Source organism: Serinus canaria, chromosome 1 (genome assembly GCF_022539315.1).
Source record: "Serinus canaria isolate serCan28SL12 chromosome 1, serCan2020, whole genome shotgun sequence".
In the NCBI taxonomy this organism is placed as follows: Eukaryota; Metazoa; Chordata; class Aves; order Passeriformes; family Fringillidae; genus Serinus; species Serinus canaria.
The window spans coordinates 106,791,797-106,815,117 of record NC_066313.1 but is presented as its reverse complement, the minus strand read 5'-3'; the positions used below and the strand labels follow the sequence as shown (position 1 = coordinate 106,815,117).

The following is a 23,321-nucleotide window of genomic DNA, read 5'->3' as shown; positions in this document are numbered from 1 at the left end:
TAATGGTCTCCCTTCTTTGGAACCCTGGTAGAGCTGCTTGGCTTCATGTGAAGACAACCTTGTCAGGAAAGAGAGCTCCATTGATTTAAATGCAAAATTACCCTCCTGCAGTTCTAATTTCCCAGGCGAGGGCCATACAGGCTCTGAAAACATGAAAGTTGTTGATGTATTGGTTCAATTAATTTTTAAAATAAGTTTGAATGCTATTTGTTTCAAATTTGATAGGAAAGCGCTGTAGATTTTTGCAAGCAAAGAGTGAGGTGTGCGTGGATGGGGTGTGTATTTTGCATGGCCTTGAAAACAGGGCTTAAACGATGCATTCATTCAGTAGCAGACCTCTGCACAGGGATAAGTGAGGCCCGTGGTGAAAGAAAAAGACCTGAACATCTGTATTTGCTAAGTGGCACCGGCAGCAGTGAGCCAGCTCACAAAGAAGGGCAGACCAACGGGTGCGAGGCCCAGCTGAGACTGCTGGGTCCCTGGTGCTTTTAAAAGGAAATAATAGCTTGTGGGGGAACCCTTTCTGGTGGCCTTGGCTCCCGTGACCCCCCTCTGATGTATGATATTTAAACAAGAAAATGTCAACATTGGTTTTTACACAGACAGCCTCGTTCTGCTCTCCATGAAAACCACTGGCAAACCCCTAAGAGAGTTGGAGGGGAGCAGACCCCAAAAGAGTCACTCAGACCCAAATACTGCTGGCTGCAGCAGCCTGGCAAGAAGCAAGTGCAGGTTGTCATGAGTGGCTGGGTGATGTGTGCAGGCAAATTGGACAGAAGAGAAGCAATCCCATCCTGCAGTATGCAGTGCCTCAAAGCTGCAGGTCCGATGCTTTGAATGATTTTTTTTATTATTTTTAAAATTATAAATTGCATTTTTGTACAGCAAGTGAGGATAATGTGCTGCTTACTAGAATTAAGTGCAACTCAAGGGTGTTTTGTTATAACAAAGTGACTTCTCTGTGCTCCCTTTTTCACACTTGGGTCTAATGGGGAGGTTGATTTGAACCCGATGGTTATCTAGCAGTGGTTCTGGAAAGGAGTAATGCCCATTGTATGAGAGGATATCCATAAACTGGGCCATCAGTGTGTCTTCTGATATATGTGTCCTCTGAGGTAGGAAAGTGTAAGTCAGAGGAAGAGAGGGCAACTGTGTCTGACTCATAGTAAAACGAGGGCACATGGAAAGTACAAACGAAGGGAGGGCTGCTACTAGTAGGATTTGAAGGCTGTGCTATGTGTCATGGGGAAAATAATTTAAGCTCATGGATAATTTATGATTAAAGGGGCAGATTTGGTGCAACTGCATGGTGCAAAGTGTGAAATGGGGCATAAGCATAAAAGAAACTTAACCCTTGATCCTGTGCTGTCCCTGTCTTGGTGTTGGTTAATGCAGGCTGGGCCTTGACAGGTGTTGCAGTAGCAGCCTCTAGATTCTCTAATGAAATATGAACTTCATCACAGATCACCTTAGCAGAAAAAGTGGCTTTATGCTCTGCCACCACATTCCCAGAGGTAGTGGCAGAATAGGTGGCATGCAAGTCCCTTGTGCAGCTCTGTGCAAATGGAGAAACATTCCTACATGGGGACCAGCTTCTCTGGGCTGGTCACAGCTGCTTTCCCACTGGGAGGTGACCATGGTGCAGACCCACTAAGCTCACCCAGTCTCCAGCATGTGCCACGAGCTCTGCTAGGGCACAGAGCTCAGTAAGGACAGCCTGGCAAACCAAGTGAGCTAGAAGATGCCAGTCTGATTGCCCTTGGGAGGAAAAGCACCTTTGGTCTGATGTGTGACCACAACCAACTGAATCTCCAGCCAGATCCATGAAAAAAGACCTATAATTTGGGAAGAGAATAAATACAGGAGTGTTGCTCAGGTGTGACTCCTGCTAGGAAGCACAGTGTATGAAGCTGAGGCTCAGCCACTTCCTAGAATGTGTCTAGAATATGTGATATTCTGGTTTTTAGGGTACAAATAATATGAAAAGGGGTTGTTGGGTCAGAATATTTCATCCTTGCTGTACAAAGCCCAGCACAATGCAATCCCAGCTACTGTTGAGGCTTTTGGGAGCCTGTCTCACCCAAATAATCCAGGGTATTTTGGCTTCAACTCAGGCCACCTCTCATGCAGAACAGAGTCCGGCTTGCAGTACCCGATGCAATGCCACTCAGTCTTACCATGCTCAATGTCCATCTTTTGGAGCAGATGTTGGTGAAAAGGTGGATGGGCAGTGGGCTGAGGTGTAAAAACAGACCCTTTGACATGGTTGAAAAAGCCTTCATGGAATGTCTCTGTGAGCTACCTGGGGAGGAGTGTCCCAAAACTGACCCCTATCACTGGGGCACTGAAAGGACTGAACTACCCCGAGTCTTGGAGCAACTTAATGAGGGCTTTGGTACCACAAGAGAGGAACAGGGAAAAGAGGGAATGGTGTAGTGAGGCTCTGCCCTGCCCATACTTCTCTGTCGCTGTACATCCAGGTGAGAATATGCAACAGTTGCTCCCTACAGACAAAAGAAAAAAATATGAAGCCCTACTGAAAGCTAGGGCTGATGGAGCACTGAAAAAGCCCCAGCCAGAAAAACTAAGCTAGCTTTGCACTTCGGTCAAGCGATGATCAGCACTGTGATTTTGATGAACAACACTAGTCTGCATGAAGACAGGTGACTTTTTAAATGGGGTTTTAATAAAGTCAGTATTGCTAAAGCTATCTATAAAAGTAATCTGCATAGGGTATTAAACAAGTAAACTTAATTATGCCATTAGTGCTTCCGACATGAATGGGGCTGTTGCTGCAATACTGTGTCCGGCTCTGTTGTGGTGTTTGCATGTTAAAAGTGCATTGGCAAATTAATATGGGATCAGAAGAGAGCTGGAAGAGTGATTCAAAGTCTGGGAATCACATCTTATTGCAAAAGACTAAAGAAATCCCATCTATTAATTTATCCAAGAGGAGGCTATGACTTGGTTTGATCATAGTCTTTAAGTGCCCTAAGTGTCTCTATGGGGAGATTTCTGATAGTCAAGATCTCTTTAATGTGGCAGACAAAGGCATAATGAGATCCTATGTTGGAAAATGAAGCTCTATGAATTCTGAGCAGAAATAGGTAGTTTTTAAAAAAAAAAAAAACAGTGAGGGGACATAACCACTGGAACAACTGAGGCAAGCAGTGGTTTTTCCTGTTACTTAAAAGTCTTCAGAGCAAGATTGGATGCCAAGTTAAAAGCTCAGGCAGAATTTATGGGTCTGATACAAGAACGTCTGGCTGAAATTCACTGGCCCATGATATGTGGCAGGTCAGACCAGCTGATCATAACAGTCCGTTCTTGGTTTAAAAAACCTATGAATTAGGTATTTCCAGTCCCCGGAGTCCTGATATTACTGGAGGTCTCAAAAGAATGCATTATAAGCTGTCATCATTTAATTGTAAGCAAGCAGGGGCATTGCCTTTTTATTTTTTTTTTATTAATAAACTTATTTTCCAAGAGCTTGTTAGACACTGGAGTTAAGCAGCTGTTAACAAATGACAACATTTTAGAAGCAGTTCAAGTAATTCTCCTTCTCCCATTTGCTCAGCTTTGTTTTGCAGCAGCACAATTTCATTCATGCCATATCTACCAGTGCTTCTTTAGATGAAACAGCAAATTCTGGCAAAATGAAAAATGCAACCTCCACACTTAGGGTGGGCTGCTAACACTCTGTCCTCTTTCATGTGCATCCCTTATTCTCACAGATACATTGCAGGTTTTCTCTCAGCACCGTGTATGAGCAAAGCAAGAAGTCCATTCGTTTTCTGGTGCAGGCCCCTCAGATATGAGGATTCGGGTAGGAATCCATTGTCTGTCACGGGAGTGCTTGGCCTCCAGAGCTCCTGGTTTGTCTGAGTAAATGGCAGAGAATGAGAAGAAGGTATTAAGGAGAGACCTGGTATTCCTGAAATTATGCAAGCTATTAACCTCCTTGAGGTTTCATAAAATGGCCTCCAGCAAACGGTCAGAATGTTTTTCTTACAGAGGAGGAGTTTTCAAGACAGCATAAACTTTCTTAATATCCTTTCAAAGGAAAAAGAAAAAAAAAAGAAAGAGAGGAAAAGAGAAGAGAGAAAATAAGATAACAGAAAATCCCAGCCATGGCTCCTGGGAGTCTTGAAAATCATATCCACGGTTTCGTAGGCATTCTAAACCTCTGATACATTCAGTGCCTCGTTAGCCTCAGTTATCAAAACTGAAACAAGAGGTGGTAAGGAGCGCAGCAGAAGATGGAGTTTAAAGTCGCTCGAGGACTGCACTCCCGTCGACGGGAGTCCTCAGCCGCCTCGCTCCGCCCGCGCCCCCAAGCCCCGCGGCGTGTGATAAGCAGGCAGTGAGTCAGAGGGACGACGCTCCCTCCGCGGCTCGGCCGGGGCGGGGGCCGCCGCCGCTGCCTCCCGGGGCGCGGGCGGGGAGGTCGGCGGGGAGCCGAGCAGCGGGGGGAAAGGTGAACCCGGAGCCGAGCGGGGCACAAACCCATTAGTCGCACATAACTTGGGAAGACGCTTGGCCTCGCCATGACAACCGGCGGCCCGGGCTGCTCCCACGTCCCGCCGCCTCCCCCGGGAGCCCCTTTACGTCCTCTTTCCCGGCGCTTGGGGAATGCGGAGCTGGAGAGACGAGCCCGGTGCGGGTAACAAAAGGGAATGAAAGGAACTCTGTAGCTCACTTTACACGTCCGAGAGGCATTTTCGTGCCCCGTAATGAGAAGGGATCATTGCGAGGAAGTTCAGATCAAAGGGGAGAGCGTCCGGGGCATTTGCATAATTGCCGGATTTCGGAGCAGAGGCTGCAACCTGGGCACCTCACCGGGGGCTGCCCCTCGCTCTCCCAGGGGCTCTGAGGGGCTCCGGGCAGAGGGGAGGTTGCAGACCGTGTTCCCGCGGGGACAGAAGACAGGCCTGCCCCGAGAACGAGTTACGGAGGCGGCCGGGCCCCGAGCGGGGTGCTGGGGCACGGCTGCGATGCCCAACGGCAGGAAACCCTCAGGGGCTCCGAAGGGTGCGAACCCTCCTGTGCGCGGTGAGGCGGTGCCCGGGTCCCCCGGGGCTGCTGCCGTTGTGGAGGTGGTGCCGCTGGGGATCGGCTCCCTGCTCCCATCCGGCGACATCTGCGGCGCCGAGCCAGCACGCTGCCTCCCCGGTGGCTCCCGGCCCGGCGGCTCGCACCGCCACCAGCGAGCGGGGATAAAGGGATTAAACGGCACGCTCATTCCGCCGGGCGGGGGGGGGAGGAGGGGGGGCTTGGCCGGCTCCAGCCTCCCGTTCCCCCCGAACGCCTTCCCCGGCCCCGCGGCGCTGCCCCCGGCCGGCCCCGGCAGCGGGGAGGCACCGGGCTCGCCCGCGGTGCCTCATTGTTCCCGTAACCAACCCGGGGCCGCCGCCGGCGCCCGCGGTGCTCGGGGCGACGGAGTTCGCCGCTGCTGCTACCGGGAAGGGGATGCCCGGGGACACCCTTTTCAGCCATTTTAAAACAGCAAAGCTGGCGTCTCGCCGCGGGTGCCCCGTTCCCCCCACCTCTCTTGGAAGCCCGTTCGACGCCCGGACATCCTGACGGAGATGCGGAGTTCCCCCAGCCCTGAAGGCAGCACCACCCGCATACCCCCCGCACCTGCGGGTCCAGGGCGAAACTCCACCCTGCGGGGACATCGCGCTCTTCCTGAGCCCTGTCCCAGGGATGTGGCCAGTCCTGGCCCCCGCTCCCGCCCCCGGGCAGCCAACTCCCGTTCCAGCCCCAAACCGAGATGCAGCCGGACGCTTCCCCAGCTCTGGCTTGGGCTGCTGCCAGCCCCAAGACTGGCTGCAACCTCCCCACGGGAGTCGCGGCTTCTCCCGGCACGACCGGGCCGGGGCGGGCTGGCCGGGCGCCAGGGAGGTGAGGTTAGCCTCGGAGCTGGCTGGCGGATGGCATGTTATTGTGAGAAGCGAAAAGCGAGCGGGGAAGGCAAATAGGAGCATGGCACCGTATAGGCTCGCCACGTGACCTAAATGTGTTTATGTCGCCCCGGAGAAGCTGGGCTGCCTGCGGAGGCCAACCCTGCCTTCATGGCACAGGCACAACTCCCGTGGCCGCGGACGGTTCTGGGGCCTGCGAGAGACCACTTCTGTTTGCTTTTGCTGTCGCTTCGGCTCTTATCATTTCCCTTGTCATTCATCATCAACCTCTCCCGGGCTCCCTCCCTCTTGCTCCCCCCCCACCGCCTCCCCCAGGGTCAGTCGGGAAAAAGCTGAGAATCCATCTGAGGAGTGAGACGCGGGAAGAAGGGTTGGATGGTGATGTGGCTGGGTGGAGGGCGTTTGTGTATGTGTGTGTGTGTGTAAAAGCAGCTGCATGCAGAACAAAGGTGCTGGAGGGTGGCTTTTGGTGCTGGAGTAAAACCTCGTAAATGGGAGATTTCCGTTCACAAGACTCCGCTTGCACAGTTTCTGTCCTGCCCTTGAACTGACAAGTGTGTATCTGCATTGCAACCAGAAAGTAAATCACACCGAGCCAGGCTCGGGGAGGGCGCGCACGACTCCTCAGTCTGTTGCTAAGCGCGAAAAAGTGGAAGATCTCAGCTCCCCAGCGTAGCCCCGCTTCTCCGATACAGTATTTACTTTGGGCGCCCAGCGAAACGCGCTCAGTGTTTATTACGGAGAGTGCCGGGGCAAGCTCGCATTTGCGTGATTAGGAGCAAACGGAGGAGCGGCCGTGGCGCGGAATATCAAAGCGAGACCGCCTTGGCAGGGCTCCCAGGCAGGGCTTTACTGGCACCCGCGGGATTCCGCGGGGCAGGGCGAGCGCGGCCCGGGCGGCGGCGGCTGCCGCTCCTCGTTCGCCGCCGCCGGGGCACGGGGGGAGCCGGCGGCGCATCGCGGGAGGCCGGGAGCAAACGTCGCTCCTGCCCCGGGCTCCGCGCTAACGAGGCGCAGCGGCCGGGCCGGGCCGGGCTCTGCCCGCTGGCTCGGCGCTTCCCGGCCCCAGGCGCGGCCAGCCGGCCGGTAATCTCATTAGCGACGTCGCGTTTGGGGAGTAAAGCGCCTCGCGTCCCCGCCCGGCCTCGGGAGAGCAGACAAAGGTCTGCGAAGCAAGGCCCTGCGGCCGTGCCACGCCGGCCGGCCCTGTTAATGTTCAATCGGGAGCCGGAGAGCTGTGCCTCTCCGTGTCGGGGGGGCGCCGACCCCCGTCCGCCGCTGCCGGGCAGTCCGCGACGAGGCCGGTCCAACGTAGCATGCCTGGCCGCCTTGCCCCGCCGGGATATTTTCTCCCTGGAAGTTATGCTAAAATAACATTTGTGTGCACGTTAATGATTTATTTATGTGGCTAATAACGCTCACATTCTCGCTGATATTTGTCTAGGCGAAGGACCAGCTGCGAAATGCCCCGCAGCTGTAGCCAGAGCTAGAACAGAGTGCCTTGGAACCAGAAATCAATGCTCCTGAAATGAACAAGTGGACAACTTATTAGGCTCAGTCACTCCACACGCCGTCCCCTGATAACGAATAGATGAAGTAGACGCCGGAGAAGGGACATGCTGGGGAGGGTTGCACATGCCTGCTCCTTCCCGGAGTGGCTGGGTAACACCGCGGGGCACAGCCAGCCGCACGGACATCCCCGGGCAGGATACGGGCCGTGACACGGCCCTCGCGGGCTGCCTAGGTTTAGTAGTACAGCGAACGCCCGGGAGAACGGCTTCGGGGGTCACTGATAAAGGTGTCCGGTTTCCCTGCTGCTCCAGAGAGCAAAACCGACAGGTTCAGCGAGATCACGTAGTCGTGGCTTCTCTGCCTGGAAACAGTCACGCTAATTTTGCATTTTTACCATCCACAGGGAGGAAAAATACCTGTCGTCCCGCAATGCAAATCCTTATGCAAATAGATCTGCGGGTGCACGGGGAGTTGCTGGCAGCCTGACCTGCCAGCCGAGAGTCGCTGGCCCCGAGTTTAGAGGTGCCGGCCAGCAGCGGCACGCCCCGAAAGGACATGGGATCTTGAAGACTCCCTGTTAGTACCTCGGAACTTGCTGCTGCCTCAGAAAAGTTCGAGAAAGAGTCTGCGGTTAATCTCCGAGGCCTTCATACATCCCTGGCGAGCAGCGCCCCAGCGCTAAGTGCAATTAACATAACAGACACTAAAATAGGAGAGCGGCGCTGAATTTAATTTGCAGGCTTAGGAAAAAAAAAAAAAACAAAAAAAAAAACCACACACCAAAAACTTAGCACTTAGAGCGGTCTGGTGATGAACGCAAGAAGTGATGGGGAAGGCGGCCGAGTAGCCCTCCTGCCTCGGAGCGGGGCCGCGGCCAGTTCCGTGGACCCTCTCCGGGAGCCGGGACCACCTTGGTGCGCGCAGGTTTCTAGGCAGGTAAACTCCTCCGACGGAGCTGCCTCTCGCTACATCGCCCCAGCGCGGCTCGCCCCCTCGGCCAGCGCTCCCGTGGCGACCAGGTCAACCGCAGCGCGACCAGGTCGCCGGCGCGGGCAGGCACCTCCCAGAGCCTCCCCGCTGCCCGCCCCGACACCCACGCACCTAGATCCGGCTCACTTTCCTGCCCCCGCTGCCCCTGGGGAGAGGGAGGACATGGATGGGGGGCAGAAGCGACGGGATAACCCCCTCCCCGCTTTTCCTTCCCCTCCTCCCCCCCGCCTCCTGCAAACTGCCGCTGAAGTTCACAAAAGAGCGAGACATAAAGAGATCGAGGTTTCCGAGAAAAGGGAGAGGCGAAAATAGCGAGGTAAAGGAAAAAAAAAAAAAAAAAAAAATCGTTCCAACAGAGGGACCCACCGACCGGCTGGGAAGCTGGTGGTATCCGGCCGGGGGAGAGGGGGGGAAGGAAGGAGCAAAGAGGGCTTTAAAAAACTGGAAGGCAAAAGCTGTTGGGGAGGAAGTGTAAACCGAGAGGGAGGCTGGGGGAGGGGAGAGAGCGCCATCTTTTCATGTCACAGTCACAGAGACAGCGCTGGGCTCGGCCACAGTGTCTCGGTTTCTTTTTAACAGCGGAAAACGTGCGATTAGCAGGCAGACGGGCGGAGACTAGCAGCCCTGCGCGCACACACAGCCCGCAGCTCTGTCTCCGCGCCGTGTAATCCCAGCGCTCAGCCCTTCTGCACCCCCTCATTAAAAACCCGGAGATTTCCTCCTCCTCCTCCGCTCTCCGAGGAAAACAACGCCTGCCACCGCCTGAACCCTGGCAGCGCCGCCCGCCCCGCACCGTCCGCCCGGAGGCCGCCCAGGGGCCCCGCGCTCCCCGGCGCCCTACGCGCCGATCTGCGCGGTCCCCGGTACTCGGCCCCTGCTTCCTCCCGGGAGGCTGATTCTCGCCCCCCCCTTCGCAAAGGGCCGCCCCTAATGGGACGCACAGCAGGGGCTGGGAGGGGGGGGTGGGGAAAGCTGGCTACAGTCCCCTCTACCCCCCGTTTCCCGTCCCCAGGGGCTGCCGCTCCCCCGCTCCCAGGGCGGCTGCTCGCTTCCCCCCCACGCCCTCCCTTTATCCATCCCGAGGGCGAGGGTGGGGTGCGCCGAGCCGGAGCTCCCCGCACTGGGGCCGGCGGCGGGGAGCAGCGCCGAGATCGCCCGGGAGCCGGCGATCCCGCGGTGGAGCCGGGCACCGCCGCCCACGGCCCCATGAACAGCGCTTTATTCCGCAGCGCTCAAACCCCTCATTGTGTTTGGCAGAATCACCTGCCTCCTCCGGAGCCGAGCGATTAATTTAATGCGATACAGAGTGCGCTCCCTCCCGGCCCCTCCTCAGCGGGGAGATCTCCGCTGGGCGCTCCGCGCCGCGGAGGAGGGGCACGGCACAGCACGGCGGGGCACGGCACGGCAAAGCGGGCTGGCATCCTCCGAGCACCGGCTCTCCCGGCGGCGCCCGGGGAAACATTCCCCGCCCGGTAGCGGTGGAGCGTCAGCTCCAATCGGAGTCGCACACAAGCATCCGCCGCGCAGACCTGCTCGGTGCCCGGGGGGGCTGCGAGGCGGGCGGGGGCCGAGCCGTGCCTGGCCAGGGGATTTGATGGGTCGTTGGCTGCGCCTGGGGAAAGGCGGGCTGGCGGGGGGGGCCGGTTGGCTGCGCCTAGCGATGGGGGATTTGAGAGGAAAAGGGAGGGGGGCTGAGCTCGGTGGAGGGGGTGCTGACTGCTGCGACTGCTGGGGACGGCGGCTGTTATTATTGTTATTACTGTTATTGTTATTTTTAGGGGGCGGTGATGGGGGGAGCGAGGGGGGTGGGGCGGCCCGCGGTCGGCGACGTGGTAGGGGGGCCGGCGGCTGCGCCCGCGGAGGGGGCATGAGGTGAGGGCGGTGGGAGGGAGAAGCGTCTCCTCTGTTTCTAATAAAGGAAACGACTTTTATTGAACGATAAATGCAGGGGAACGAAAGTCGTGTGGGTGCGCCTGGTGGGGGCGATTGATTTGGCAGGGGAGGGGTGGCGGCTGCCCGTGCCGGCGCGGGCTGTTTGGGGCGGGAGGGGCCGGCTGGCCTCGGCTGCTCCTGCTCGGGAGGGATCACGGGGAGGGGGCGTTGGCCGCCCCGGTGGAAGGGGACGAGGGCTGCCCCTTTTCGGCGGGAGGGGGGGGGGCTGAAGCGGGGGAGTGCGGGATGCTCGCGGTGGGGGGTCCGGCGGGAAAGGGGACGTGGGCCATGGGGTGGTGCCGCCTGTCCCTCTCGGGCAAGGGGGGGCTGAGGGGGAGGTGTCGGCTGCGCCTTGCCAGTTGGGATTTGATAGGGGCGGTAGGAGACACGTCTCCTGTTTCTAATAAAGGAATCGGCTTTTATTGAAGGATAAATGCAGAGAACCAAAGTCGTGTGGGCTGCAGCCGCCGAGCTTCGTTAGCTGCCGATGTGACTGTGAAGATAAAACGCTCCACAATAACTCGAGCGCGAACAGCGCCGAGGATGGGGACGCGCATTCCCCGATGGCCTTGGCCTCCCGGGCCCCTCAGCCCCGGCCCCCTCGGCCTCGGCCCGGCGGCGGAAGGTGCCCGGGGAGCCTCAGACCGTGTTAACGGCTCGGCCTTGGGACTTGGCCAAGTTTCTCTGACTTAGGGGAACTCTGGGGATGAGTAATCGCGCCAGGCTAGGGTTTGGGAGGGAGTTTTTTTCGCTCGCTCGCTCTCTCGCTCTCTTCTTTTTTCCCCTTGTCATCAGCTACTGACCCACTCACTTCGAGAGCACGGCACCGACGGGTTTCTGAGAACGGCGGCAGGAGCAGATCGGGGGTGTGGCGAGCCTGGGGAAGCCCCCCCACAGTCTTGGCTCTCCGCCGAGCCATCCCTGCTCTACCCCGGCCCTGAGCACGTTGGGGCAGCGCGGGGTCGCTGCTATCGCGTTTCCCGTGCGGTGCCCTCGATGTGTCTTGCCGGGGGACAAGGGGACACATACAGCCCCACGCCACACACACTCCGCTGCCTCGCGTGGAGGCCCGTGTGGAGGTTTCCCGCCAGGAAACCTTCCCGAGGGCAGCGAGGACACGGCAGCGCCGCTCCTTGCCCTCGGGAAGGGGTCGGGAAGCCTTTTGTACTAGACATCTCGATTTATCGCAGGTGGCGACGGCTCAAGGACGGGAGGGGGAAACTCCGGGCCCAGGGGGAGGCCCCCGGGTACTGGGAAGCAGCGCGTAACCCCGGCCGTGGCAGCCGCGCCGGGCCGGGCCGGAACAGCTCCCGCATCCTGCCCGCGAGCCTCGGGGCGGGCACGGCGGGGCCTTGCCCGGTGCCGCAGAGGGCAGGGCCACCGCCGTGTGCACCGGGCACCCTGCCCGCACACGGCCTCCGCCTGTGCCTGCCGGGCAGCGGGGCGCGGGGGCGGCCGAGAGGCTCCGAATCAGAACCGACTCGACGCCGAGCACGGCCCGCCCACAGCGGATCCTGCAGCTTGGCCGAGGACAGGCCGGGGTGGGGGAGTGTCGCCGTCGGGGGTGCTGCGGAGAAACGAGCTAGGCAAGGCAGCCTGGCTCTCGCTTTGCCTCACCCGTGGGGCCGGCACGGGGCTTTCCCGAGCGCAGGTCTGTGCCCACTCTAGGGCAGCGAGGGGCCGGGTCCCCCGCCCGCGACGGGGACAGCAAGCGGGCACGGCCGGGGAGCGGCGGGGAGCCACTAATCTCGGCGCCTGACAGGTTTCGGTCCTCTGATTACCTGCGTGATTTGGCTTCCGAGAGGCGCTCTATGAAGCGGCTGCTGCCCTTGTTTGGGTACCGTGATGGCGGGGGGGGGGGGGCGGGGGGGAACGACGATGTAGAGAGATGAAGTGAGGACGGGGTTTATAAATGGCACTTCTGAACGGAAAATACTTTTATTTTCCCTTGCATTTTTGAAGCTGTTTTCGAAATGAACATTTTACGAGATAAGAGGTGACCGATCAGAATCGCTGGGGGGAGGTTGTAAGCAGACGTTTTGCCCCAGCTTACTGTTATCTTATCTTTCACACTTGCAGGGCGAAAAAGTGGCTTATCTTTATACCCACCCCCCTCTCGCCTTAATTGCTAAAAACACTGTGAAGTGTTAAGTACAGGACTAAAGAATCTCTCCGCGTGTCTGCCATGCGAGTGAAGGGGCGGGGGGGGGGGGGGGCTGTCCGATTTTAAAAATTAGGGGCTTTTCTCTGGAAAGGTACACACATGTATGCATGGAGCGCCCCTCCCTGCCTTCGCTCTGCTGCTGCTTTGATGTTGCAGGCTCTGATTTCATATGTATGCACCCCAACGAGCTACCCGCCGCTGCCGGGCTTCCAGCCGGGGCGCAAATCCCGCTCGGCATGCTGGCGAGCCCGGGGGCCGCGCCGCGGGGCGCGGGCGCGGAGGGCGGCGGAGGCCTCCGCTGTCACCTCTGGGGCGGAGTGAATAACCCCAGTGTTTATGAACCCGGGCTCGGAATTGGTATTCAGCGCCGAGCCACCGTCTCCTCGCTTTCTCTCCCCACCCCCTTCGAAACAAAACACAACACAAAAACAAAACCAGAAGGAGGACGGAGGTGATTCATCGACTGTATCCAATTATTAACATACAAGCTGTAGTCTGCACAAACACACCTTCAAACCATGGCGGTTCCCCCGGCCGCCGTATTATGTTTAAACTCGGGAGCATGGTGGCTTCTGTTCCTCCGCCAAGTCACCGCTCGCTACCCGTCCTCCCCAGGCCGCCGAGAGACGGGGACCGGCCGCATTCCGCGCCTCCCGGGGCTCAGGGACCCCCACCGGGAAAAGGGGTTGTAGCCTCCAGCTCCCGCGCGTCGCCTTCAAAGGAGAAGGCTCAACCTCGTCCGCGTCGCTTTCCGCCGAGCCGGGGTTTTGTCTGGCTCCCGTTCCCGTTCGCCCCCCGAGCCCTGCACGCCGCCCTCCCGCCGAGCCCCACCGCTGTCCCCCGCTGGGATGGGGGGAGGCGAGGAGACCGACAACCTCGCCGGCGCTATTTTTACTCCTCTCCAGACTTGTGCGGCACACGCCCCCTCCCCTGCAGGGCCTTGCCTAGCGGCTGCATCTCTCCGCTCTCAGGAGCGGTCGGGGCCGCCCGCCTTTCACCTCCGCCTGCCCCGCCGGCCCCGCCGCCGGCAGGGCCTGGCCCCCGCGCCCGGGGCAGCGCCCGTAGCAGCCCGAGGGGACCGGGCGGGGGCCACGCACACGGGCGCGCTGCAAGCAGACAAAATGGCCGTGGTATGCAAGTGGGAGAGGTGGAGGGGGCAGCTCGCAGCCAGCCTGCCCTCCTCTTGCAGCTGGGCTGCCGCCCCCCTTCCCCAGACCGGGGCCCGGGCCGCGCATCGATCCCCGGTGGGCTCGGCGTTGCGAGCTCTGAGCTCTGCCCGGGCCCGGCGAGAGCTTCGCCCGGCCGCGGCGCGGCAGGCCGAGCTATCCGGCTGGGGGCAGGCCGATAGTGTGAGTGTTTGTCCGCCTGTCCCTCCGGACTGTCCCCTCCTGGCGCCGAGCGGGCACCGGAGGATCGCAGGCATCTCCGCTGTTTGGTGGAGCGGGGAAGGGGTGCGGAGCGAAGCAAACGCAACCGGAGCGATTTGTCATTCGCCTTTGTAGAAAGATAGCGGCGCTTAGTCCGTGAACCAGGCGCGTTTCGGGCTCTTCTGGGGAGACAGAAGGAAAATTACGCATATCCTGTCAACGGAGTAGCCTTGAACTACGAAGTAAAATTATAGTACTTCTGCTATGCAAAACCCTTTTGATTGCACGGGGAGTTTGCATGACTGTGTTACAATATGCTGACGCCGTGTCAGGTCTGAAAGCGCTGCAGACCCTGTATAACGCCAATTGAGGCTTGTCTTGTTTTGTTATTCAGATTTCTACACTTCCATTAAAAACAGCCTTACAATAACCAATGATAAAGGTCTGATTTAAGACACACTCAGCCGGGGCAATTCAGAGCTTAGGACAGTGATCTGTTATTTATAGGCTTTTCCTAGCACTCATCACTAGGCTGTCTGAGCACCTCGCTCGCATTAATTCATTTTACCTTCGCAGCGCCCATCTCCCCTCTGTCTCATTTCCCGTGCCTAAAGGACTCGCGTGCTCCGGTTGCCGTTTCGCGAGTTGGGGAGCGGGCCGTGGAAGGGCCAGGGCCCGGCCTCGCCACTCCTGCGGTTTAACCCTCAACTTTCTGAGGTGCGCGGGCCAGGGGCGCGGGGAAGCTTCCAATTAGAGGCGGCGCTGGAGGTAAATGAGAGCCGGCATAAAGCCATCCCACTTGGAAGCCTCCTGCGAGAAGCCTATTCTGCCATTAACAATGGATTTGTCTTTACGAGGAGGTTAAGTACTTAGCATTATCAGAGCAGCCGTTTTTGCGAGCGCATCCTCACCCCGCTTCTCGGCGGCCGCAACAGCAGCGACAGAGCGGAGCCCCCCTGCCCTCCCGGGGAGAGAGCAGTGTGCAGCGGCCTGACCCGGGGGTCAGCTCCCTCCGGGGCGTGTGGGAGGGGGGAGGCCGCCCGGTAATCCGCAAGGCAAGAGCATGCTTTGAATTTTCCGGGGTTAGCTCGGCTGTGCCCGGCGGAGCCGCGCTGGGGAAGGCGGCGGGGCGCACAGCCGGCCGGGGCAGGCCGCGGGAGGAGCGAACTGAAGCCCCAATGTCTTCGCCGGGAGCTGCCAGCCTCCCGCTGCAAAGCTCGGGGACCCAGGGAACAAAAAAGGCACAGAGGCGAACAAGCGCGGGTCTGTTCCTCCCCGCCACGAAGGAAGCTGCGTTCACAAAGAAAGTTTACGGTTAAAAATAAAAGCGGAGTAAGTTTACTCCGAGATAACTTTTAAGTCATTAGCGAAAAACAAAAAAAACCCCCAACCACCCCTGCCCCAAGCATCCAGCCCCACGCTGTAGGCACACAGTTGTGATCCGGACTTCGCAGCCAGGGGGAAGGGAAGCGGGCGACTTTTGTGATGCAAGTGCGGGCCGCTGGCACCGCAGATCCAGACCTGTGGGGAGAGACAAAGCCCAGATCAATGAAGCCGGGAAGCTGCGGCCACCTCGCCAGGAAACGCGCTAGTTCTGCTTTCATATAGAAAGAAGCAATTTTAATGAGGTTTTCCTAGGAAAAGGAAAAAAAAAAAATCCAACAGAGGCCTCCCCTCCAGCTGTGTGCCTGTAACTCACGTGTGTTCAATCTAATAACTTTTAATGTCTAGCCCTAAAACATCTTTATAAAAAATAGCTTTACAGCGTAATAGGCCAGGTGTCCTTCTGCTTGTTATTGGAGATTAAAAAAACGTGTGGGAGCCTTTTCAGATGCGTGGCCCGCCGCACCAGGATCAAACCCGGCTGCTATACGGGGCAGTGCTCCCCGTCGGCCAGCACGGTGGGACCACTGCCCGTTCCCCATACTCGGCGGCTTCCAGGGCTCCCCTGCGAGGAAGCTGAGCGGTGCGGCTGCCGCTTCGGGTTTCATTCAGATGGTGGATATTTCACTTCTGCTTTGAGTCGGGCGAGTTTTTTTAAAGAGACGCAGTGAAACTCCAAAGCCCGTGATGGCAGTTTCATGAAATGCCAACCCTCTGGCCATGACCCGGCTGCGTGTGTGTATGTGCGGGTTGTGTGTGCTTTTCTCTGGACACTGTGTCCTCTTCCCGTGCATTGGGCGACCCCCACTTGTTTTCCTTTTTTTTTTTTTTTTTTCCAGATGTAGTGTATCTTCTCTATTAAACGCTTCTGGATTGGGGAGGGGGGGGAGCTTTAGTAGGGACAACTTCAGACATCTCTCATTTTTCCACCTTCATAGATAAGCAGCGGCGCAGAGCAGGCAGGCAGCCCCGGCCGTCCTGCTCCGGCGTTGAATTCCCGTCGCCCTGCTTGCTGCTCCGGCGCCCTCGGTGAGGGAAGCTTTTGCAGCTCAGAGCGTCTCTTCAGCCTTTTCGCGCAGGGTCCTGAACGAAGCGATTAAAAATCCCCCCTGGGGCAAACTGTCCGCGTTAATCGCCTGGCGTTTGGCTGGCAGTCGCTCCCACACGGAGCGGCGGCGAGAAGGGCTCGATGCGGCGCCGGCGGCGCTGAGGTGGCAGAACTCCCGCTTCCCCGGGAAGGCGCCGGGAGGTGCGGGGGAGCAGAGGGGCCGAGAGCCCTCCTGGCCCTGAGGCCGGGGCCGCCCCGGGAGCTTCCACGCCGCGGGCTCTGCGGGACCAAACCTGGGAGTATCAGCGGGTATGGGCGTTATGAACGTGAAATTTACGAGTCGAGCTCGCTGAGCCAAAAGTTGCCTTGCCAAAGTAAATAGATGCAGCCGATAACTACCAACCGGGAGATTAAAGGGCTCCACGATCCGGGCAGAAATCTTAAAGCAGCCCTAGAAATGCCAGCGATGGAAACGGCGCTTCAGTCGTGACCCCACCCCGGGTTGCCACACTGCTCACACCGGGTAAAAAGCGCGTTAAAGGCTGCCAAAGCCGGATCAGGCGAAAACGCGCTTTAATAAGGTCCCCCTCGGCCCCCCCGCCCCCCGCAATGCAGACGTTGACAAACGAGTGGCTTTTTTTCCCATCCTGATTCAGGGCTCAGAGAAGCGGACCGGGGGAAAGCGCGGAAATCAGCGCGGCCGAGCCGCGGACCACGCGAAGTTGGGGGTGGCGGGTGGGACCCAGAGAGGGACCCCGGCGCGAGGGAGGGCGACACTCCGCGAGTGTGAGAGGCTGCGGCCGAAAGGGTCCGCTCGTGGTGTGACCCCTGCGGGGGTTTACGACGGCTGCGAACCCTCGGCAGGTCCTGGGGGAGCGGGGATGCCTTTGCGCGACAGGGGAACCCCGGAGCCGGCGGGTGTGACTGTGGGCGCGGGTTGCATCGCAGAGGGGTATTCCAGGCGCCGCTGATATCACGGGGGAAGCGGGCTGGGGAGGCCGGGGGCGAGCGGGGTGGCGGGGGGTGGCAGCGCGGCGCGACCCGCCGCGGAGGCTCGCAGCGATGTCTGGCAGCGCCGCCGCCGCCGGGGTTTTGACAGCTTGGCGGAGCGGAGTGAACGGAGCTTTATGGTAATTGCGGTTCTCCACTGGCCTTCTGGGTAGCGAGAGAGGGGAGTATCGGCGGGGCGGGGGGGGCCGGCTTTCCCCTCCTGCCTGCCGGGGAGCACGGAGTCCCCCCCCGGGGCGCCGCAGCTTGGCAGCGACCTGTGCCAGCCGGGGGGAGCGAGCGAGGCGAGGGGCTGGCGGCGCGGCGAGGGGGGGCAAATCAATTAGTCAGGGCAAGGAGGGGAGCGGGCGAGCGGCCGGGCGAGCCCTGCCTGAGCAGGGAAACGCAGCCAGGGGAGGGGGAAACTTGCTGAGGGAAAAAGCGGTGGCGGCGCTGCTGCCGCTGCTGCTGCTGGCGGCGGCTCCCTCGGTGCAGCGCCTGCCCGGGGGGAGGGGAAGGGAGGGGAGGCGACGGCTGGAGGAGGAGGAGGAGGAGGAGGAGGAGGAGGAGGAGGAGGAGGAGGGAGGGAGGGGGGATGCGAGGGGAGCGCAGCGTGCAGCAGACGGAGCCCGGTCTCCCAGCGGCAAGGTGAGGAAGAGCGGCTTTCCCGGCGGACTAAAGAGGGGAGGGGGGGGGGAGAGGAAGAAAAAGAGAGAGAGAGGAGGAGAAGAGGAGGAGGAGGAGAATTAAATCCCCAGCCACACACACACAAAGCCGCGGCGGCCAGGGCACGGGAGACGGCGGCGCGGGCGAGATGTGGGGAGCGCCGCGCTCGCCAGCGCAGGAACTTCGCCCGGAGCAAGCCAGCAACATGGCGCTGCCAAACCAGAGCCGGCAGCCGGAATGAGCATCGCGGGCTGCCGCTCCCACTCCCGCTGCTGAGCCCAGTCGAGCCGAGGAGCAAAGCCCTCTCTGCGGGCACCTGCCCCGTCGGCGCAGAGGGCGGCCACGCTCCCGCTCCCCGCGCTCCGCAGCTCCCTGGTCTTTCCGCGCCTCGTCCCCGACCCGCCCGCGCTGGGGCAAGCCGCGACACACGAACCCACGGAGAGGGGGAGTCGGATCGTGAAACTTTTCTCGTCTCTTCTTCCCACCGCCGACGGGGCTGCCCTTCAGGGAGAGCAGCAGGGCCAGGCGACGGTGTGGGGACCCGCGTCTCGGACCGCGCACGCCACAGCCCCGCGGCGCGGCAGGAAGGTCAGTGTTCCGCTCCGCGAACAGCTCCCGTGCGGAAGCGCAGCCGCCGAGTCCCGCGGTGCCGGGGAGGCTGCGGGGCTCCCCTCGGCCGGCCGCGGGGAAGGCAGAGCGGCGGCGTGGCAGAAAGTTACGGCGCGGGGCAGCGGGGCTCGGGCGGGAGCGGCAGGCAGGCGGCGACGGGGGCAGGAGGGTCTAGCGGAGCGCCTCCGGGGCTTCGGTGTCGGAGGGGAAGTTTGGAGGCAGTTGCTTGTGAAGATGCCTGTTTGGGGCAGCGGAGGCGGGGGGAAGCACCCGATCGCGTTGTCGGCTCCGGTGCGCCCGTGTGGGGAGTGGTGGCGGCGTTCCCGTCGTCTCGCACTTTGTGACTGGGAAGGCGCCGGAGCAGCGGCGTTACGGGGGCTCCCGTGGGACGGGGCGAGCAAGGAGCGGCGCTGCCGGTTCGCGGAGCGGGGAGAGCTCCCGCGCCGGGCGGGCCGGGCTCCTCGCTCCCCGCCCAGAGCAACGCGCGGTCCGGCGGCGGCGGGCAGGTGAGCGGCGGGGAGAGCCCGCTGCCGGCTGCCTTCTTCCCGCCGGGAGAGCCCGCTGCCGGCTGCCTCCCCGCCGGGAGAGCCTGAGGCGCTGCTCCCCCCGTCCCTCCGCCCCGGCGGGGCGGGCGCCGCGGCGCACGTGGGACAGGGCGGCCCGGGGCTTTCCCGTGCGCGGAGCTGTGCTGGCGTGAGGTCCGTAGTGACACGGAAGTTTAGTCAGCTCGAAAATGTAGTTTGGAGTTGGGAGAGCGAGCCAGAGGGAGGCTCGGGGCTTGCCATCAATGGGGCGGCCGGAGGGGCACGGCCAGGCGGGGAGGCAGCGAAGGCTGCTTTGTGAAGGCAGGGCCAAGTGGGGCGGCTCTGCGCAGCATATGAGGCATGCATTTGATGTTCGCGGAGCGAGTCCGGGGGCGAGGGCTGCGGAGCGTTCACGTTCCTCTTTCTTTCTCGATGTGTGTATTTTGGGTGGTTTGTTTGTTGTTTTTATTTTTTTTTCCTTTCCCCTTCTTCCTTTCTCCCTCCCTCCCTCTCATTTCCGCGATGTCTGTCGGATCCCGGGTTTGGCGATCGCAGAGGGGGCCAGGGGAAGGCGAAGAGCACCTCCCCCATTTACCCCGACGAGAAAAAAAAAAAGCCCCGACCATAGCGAGCGGTGTAAAACTGACAAAGTGTGGGGACTGACTTTAATGGTATAGCCTCTGAGCTCTTCGCAGCATTAATTCCCACTAATGAATCTTTTCCAGAAACTCCGTTCATTGCTTTCATCTGCTCTTTAGAGCCCGCAGCTTTTGTATTCGTGTTTGCATTAAAAAGGGGGGGGGTGGGGGGAGCCCAACCCGCACCACGTAGCCAAGCCCGGGTTTTCCAAAGGTTTCTATTAACTTTTTTTTTTTTCCCCGCCCCCTCCCCGTGGCCCTACCGCGGGGGGCGGCCGGGAAGAGCAATGCCCCGCCAGAGCCACTTGGGAACAAAGCTGGGGCGAGAGCGGGCGGGCGGTGCATGGTCTGGGTGCCCCGGGCAGCGCCCGCACCCCCCGCCGGTGACTCCGCCGCTCCCGGGTCACCGCCGCCCGCGCTCCTCCCGCAGCTCCGTGCGCGCCGCTGCCCGCCGAGACCGGCGTTCCGCTTCCTCCGGCCGCCGGTCTTGCCGACTTTCGTCCCCGAGGTGCTGAGGCTTGCCTGTCTGTCTGGAGCCCGGTGCTGTCGCCCTTGCGACACACCGATTCATTTCCTTTCGGTTCTGCTGTTGGAGCCGCTGGGTGGTTTTTTTTTTTCCTTTTTTTTTTTTTTTTTTCCCTCCTTCTCGAGAGGTAGCCAGCGCAGCGCTCACTCTAATTGCTTTTAGGAGGATTAGGAGCAAATTCCTCCTCCCCCAGCGCCCCCCCCGCCGCCTCTTCCCTCCCCGGCCCTCCCCCCCCCCCCCCCCCCCCCGCCGGATTGCCTTCGCGCGCCGGGGTTGCAGTTTATCCCTGGTGCAGTTCTTTGAATTGCTGTCACAAATAGGTGACTCAGAGTTAATTAGGAAGTATGCACCGGATCAATGGGCTGCACAGCTCATTAGTTATTCCCCAGCCTTTTGCAGCGTTGGACCTCCGGCTCCTCGCCCCGTATACCTCTTTAATACGCAACCTGGAGGGCTGGCAGGGCCCAGGGAGTACTTCGGGTGAGGGGGGCCGGGTGCGAAGGGGCGTGATGAATACGGATATTGAAGCTTCCAGGGTAGGAGGTTGCATATGGACGAGTGACCGGGACTCCTTCTGCTCCCCCCAGTCCCTCCTGCCGCCGTCACGCACGGGCGTGGTGGGCCCTCGCCCGCCCCGAGATCGGAGGGACGAGCCCGAAATGTTACCAAAAACAAACAGACACACACACACACACACACACACACACACACACACACACAAAACAAAAAAAAAAAAAAAAGGGGAAAAAAAAAGTGTGTGTGTTTATTGGAGCGTACGTTGAGAGAGCAGACAAAATCTCATTTGTCAGGCATGAAGGTGGGCTGTGTGGAAGGCTATAAATATACCGGGGAGGATTGTATCGCGGTCACTTTTCTGTTCTTCGCCATTTCTAAGGTGAGTGGCGGAGGCTGAGGGACCGGGCAGGGGCTTCTCCTGGTATTGTTTGTCCGTCTGTGATAGATCGGTCTAGACAGCCGCTCAGGCTCCCTGTGAGCTCAGGAACCGGAGTCTGAAAGGGAGAGTGGGGGAGACGGAAAAGGTCACCGCGATATTTTTCTTTTTTTTCCTCCCTCTTTTCTTCCTTCCTTTTTTTTTTTTTTTTTTTTTTTTTTTTTTTTTTGTGTTGGTGGTGATGGTTGTTAACCCTTCACGCCAGAGGGGATCGTGGCTGGCTATCCCGGCCTGGAAAGATGCGGCAGCGCAGCAGCGATCGCAGTGATGATGTCGGAGCTGGGGGGGGACCGGGTAGCGCGCCTTCGGGCCCCGGCGCTGCCCCGTCCATCTAATGGCTTTATACGAGATGTTTCCCACAACAGGAAAAGAGTTCACGAGGCGAGTGCCAGATGATGTCGTTCCCAGGAGTTTCCTCTCTGGAAACTCCGAGGAGCGCTTGGAGCCGGAGTCAGGCAGCCACAGGGCCGGGGCAGCCGCCGCAGCCCCTCGGGCTCGGGGGTGTCGGGGTGTCCCCAGGGCTCTCCGCCCCTCGCCGCCCTGCCGTGCCCCTCCTCTTCCCCCGGGCCGCGCTGGAAATCCCGAGATGGAGGTTCCCGGCCCGCGGGGGGAGCGAGTTTCCGTGGCCGTCTTCAGGTTCCGTCAGCTTCTCCCCCGGCAGCTCGGTGCCCTTCGGCCCCACGGGGCCACAGCTGCGCTCACAGCGTGGGGCAGCCCTCGGCTCCTGTCGGTGCAGGCAGGAGCCGGGCGTACTTGCCTCGGGCTGTTTGGAAGCCCACGGGAGCGAGCACACCTCTTGGAACGCAAGGGCAGGTGGAGAGCAGGGTCTGCCTTGCAGCTCGGGTGGGTCGGGGGGTTGTTTGCAGCTCCTCCGTGCGTGTTGTGCTTCCTTTTGTGTTTGAGACGTCCTCGGTGGATGAGATGCGATCCTGGCGTGCAAGCCTGGGCGGTACAGATTAAAAGCAGTTAAGGCTTTAGAGCGATAGATAAAAGCTGGTTTTGTTGGATTCGCCTGCAGCGCAGACCATTCCCATCCCTCTTTGTCTGAGCCCTGGTTCCGGGCGCTACAGCCTTATTGGAAATGCTCCCGAGCAGTCCACGCAGCCAGGGCAGCAGGCAGCTCAGCGCTTATTTACACGTCACATCTAAATACATCTCTAATTAGATAGAAGCAGCGCCGGAAATGGCAGATTTGTTGCATATCTAATAGAGACCAGTGCAAACAGACTCAGCAGGGTTTCCCCTCTCTTCTCCCCCCACAAAAAAACCCCCCACCATCAAGACCAAGCCAGTAATCTGAGCGCGAACAGAAATGACTTCTCCCATTTGAGTGCATTATGAACCACATTGGCGAATGTCTCTAATATTTAAAGCAATACTTGGGATGTGTGAGCTGAATGCCCAAATATGGACTGGGTCTTGAAACAATACTGGTGCCTTGGCTTTATTCCTGTGCTGGTGGACAATCCAGGCTCCGTGTCACACACTGTATTTGCCTTTACCAGAATGTGCCAAGAGCTGCAGCTTCTCAATCAGTTCAAAATTGTCATCCCTCTTCCCTCCTCTTCCTTCACCCCATGATAATACACTTTTTTGAAGACTGATGAGGAAGCCAAGGTCCTTTAACAGTGACTGAGCTGCAGGGGTGCCTGTACAGTCCATGCAAGCAAACTTTCTGGATCTGTGCAGCTGCGAGAGTGCACAAAGTTGCTGACATGTTTTCATGTCTCCGTTTGCGGAGAAAATGGACCTAGGTCACTACAGCCCAAAATAATGAGCGTGGCACATACCAAAGTAGTTTTGGCAATGCGTGGCTGTCGTTTACAAGGTCTCTCAACTTTGACCGATGAGTGGCCCCTGCAAAGACAGGCAGAGGGCCTGCTGCAGTTCAGGTCGTAGCTAAGCAGCCACGTTGCTCTCAGATTAAATATGGCTTGGAGTAATTCGGTGCTTATTGTGGAGGACAAGTGATCTCTGATTTCTGCATGTCTCAACAGAGGTCTGTGCTCTTGCTGGGACCCTGCAGCACAGTTGGGTTGCGCAGGTGATGTGCGACGCGCTGTCTTTCCCCCGAACACTGCAATACATCACATTTTAGT

The 23,321-nt window shown here is 59.4% G+C and overlaps 1 protein-coding gene across 8 annotated transcripts in view; it reads left to right on the top strand.

The window, feature by feature from the left end:
- Positions 1–23,321, top strand: part of BCOR (BCL6 corepressor) — an 82,055-nt gene that overhangs the window by 5,539 nt on the left and 53,195 nt on the right. For 4 of the 8 annotated variants that reach the window (XM_050979190.1, XM_050979201.1, XM_050979192.1 and 1 more), the window contains exon 1: positions 17,965–18,561. The exons of 1 other annotated variant lie outside the window; for it this stretch is intronic. The gene's annotated coding sequence lies outside the window, so the exon portion shown is untranslated. 3 more of the 8 variants (XM_050979171.1, XM_050979179.1, XM_050979175.1) reach the window with 3 other exon arrangements.